We start from the raw sequence: 2,500 nt of genomic DNA, 5'->3' as shown, positions 1-2,500 counted from the left end.
ATGGAGTTGTTTACAATGAGCCACGTTTCAATTTTTTCCATAGAGCGGTTTTGGAGATATAGAGGTGCAACGTTTTTCGGTTTTTCCAAGATGGTGCCTGCAACACGTGACCTATGACGTCATGATTATCATTAAAATATTCTAGAGGAGGAGGCGCTCCTATGGTGAAAAGTTCGTGCCCATCAGACCAACAGTTGCTGAAATTTTTAACATAATGATCGGATGGATAAGTGTTGTATTTGTCGAATTATGACGTCATAACGAAGGCACCGATGACATCATCATTAACATATCTTGTTCCTCATGGGGAGTAGTTGACAATGAGCCACGTCTCAATTTTTTCCATGGAGTGGTTTCAGAGATATGGAGGTGCGAAGTTTTTCCAAGATGGCGCCTGTACCACGTGACCGAGGACATCATAATAATGATTTCAATATTCTACAGGTGGGGGCCTTCCGATGTTGAAAATTTCGTGCCAATCAGACCAAGAATTGCAGAGAGAAATTCATATTGATCGAATCAAGCGTTGTACTTGTCGAATTATGACATCATAATTAAGGTGCCGATGACATCATCATTAACATATCTTATTCCTCAAGCGGAGTACTTGACAATGAGCCATGTTTCAATTTTTTCCCATGAAGCGGTTTCGGAGATATAGAGATGCAACTTTTTTTCGATTTTTCCAAGATGGCGCCTGCACCACGTGACCTATGATGTCATAATTATCATTTTTTTAAATTCCACAGGAGGAGCCGCTCATTTTCTGAAAATTTCATGCCAATCAGATCAACAGTTGCAGAGGGATATTTTTTTTTCATACTGATCAAATCAAGCATTGTACTTGCCGAATTATGACGTCATAATTAAGGCACCGATGACATCATCATCAACATATCTTATTCCGCATGAGGAGTACTTGACAATGAGCCATGTTTCCATTTTTTCCATTGAGCGGTTTGGGAGATACAGAGGTGTAACTTTTTTCCAAGATGGCGTCCGTACCACGTGACCTATGACGTCATCATTATGAATAAAAAATGTATACAGGCCAAGGCGCTCCTATGGTAAAATTTCGTGTAATCGAACCAACGGTTGCCGAGAAAATGAATTTTTAAAATGCAGACACGGCACACGTACGCAGCCGAAAGCTTAACCCCGCTTTTCGCTTTGTGAGCGCAGGGTAATGACACATCTTATTCCAAGTCTTATTCTTTGACGTGCATCTGCAAGATGCATAAGCCGTGGCATGCACTTAGTACCGTACGAGATTAGAGTTGGTCTCATCTAACTTGTCCAAAGCCAAGGATTCATGAGAAAGTGAGAATGTGGCCGTGGTATGCAGGTGCTTGCGTGCACGCACATCAAAAGGCAATTCCCCTTTCATGATGATAAGCTGAAAGTAATTGTAAGCAAGATTTCAGTTCAGTGTTTGTGCCACCAACTTGATCAGCCTCACTGCTAAACAAACCGCTTACAGATGTTCCACTTGCAACAATGACTATCAGTGTGTACGAGGTGCTCGTGGGGAAAGTCTTTATTGATTTTGCGACAAAACTGTTTTGACAGTTTGTTTACTTGTTTCACCATTTTGTGACCACTCGACTATATTTTACCGTCTGTAACCTGATTGTAGTTGTCATTACCTATATTCAATTGTTGCTAACATATGCACCTTGAGATAAGCTGATCAGAAGGTGGTGCGAGGTATGTACTATGAATCTCCCATTATTATTATTAATATTTTTATACAAGGTGATTTCCATTCTGCTCTCAATAAAGCTTTGCCTTGCTGTACTACTAATATTTCCCATTTGTAATCAGACCCAGTGGCATTATGGTTCGAGAGTCTGCTCTGAATCTTGGAGGTCGGTGGTTCGAATCCGGGCCGAGTCATACCAAAGATTTGAAAAATGGTATGTGCTGCTTCCTTGCTTGATGCTCAGCATTTAAAAGGATAGAGTACGGACAAACAACCACAGGTTGGCAAACATGGTGCAGGCTTTGAATGGGCCTAATTGCTTCCTTCTGCATTGAAGTTCTTTGTAATGGCACTCCTTGTAAGTTGTATTGCTGATCCCCTCTCTGAAACCTCACAGGCAAACAAGCAGTGCATCTTAATGATGATTGAATATGATACTAATTGGTCGAAAGCTTATCCCTTGATTAGCAAATATGGAGGTGGTGGTGGGGGCATCTCACTTCATACTCCATTTCCCATCAAAAAGCATGCTTTTATTCCCAGTGAATTGTATGCATTCTTTGCAATTATCGTGGTTCAGCAAAGTTGCCTTGTTGCAAGGCACTGCAATCAATAGCTAGGGTTAAATGGTTATTCAGTAAATGAACTTTTAACTGCACTGTAAATTATCTTTATCAATGGAGAGAGAAGGGGGTATAAATTGAGGAAAGTAAAATTGAGAAGGGAATGGGGGGATGATTTTGGATAAAATGAGTGAGTAATGTAGTGGTGAAGGGGGGGGGGGGGGGTAAGGGGGAT

The 2,500-nt window shown here is 41.0% G+C and overlaps 1 protein-coding gene across 1 annotated transcript in view; it reads right to left on the bottom strand.

Moving 5' to 3' along the window:
- LOC137438890 (uncharacterized) overlaps positions 1-2,500 on the bottom strand; it is a gene marked incomplete in the record, with an annotated part of 494,558 nt that overhangs the window by 391,848 nt on the left and 100,210 nt on the right.

This window comes from Myxine glutinosa, chromosome 13 (genome assembly GCF_964187855.1).
Source record: "Myxine glutinosa chromosome 13, kmMyxGlut1.1, whole genome shotgun sequence".
Classification (NCBI taxonomy): domain Eukaryota; kingdom Metazoa; phylum Chordata; class Myxini; order Myxiniformes; family Myxinidae; genus Myxine; species Myxine glutinosa.
The sequence above is the reverse complement of the archived record's forward strand: the minus strand, read 5'-3'. Positions and strand labels throughout refer to the sequence as shown.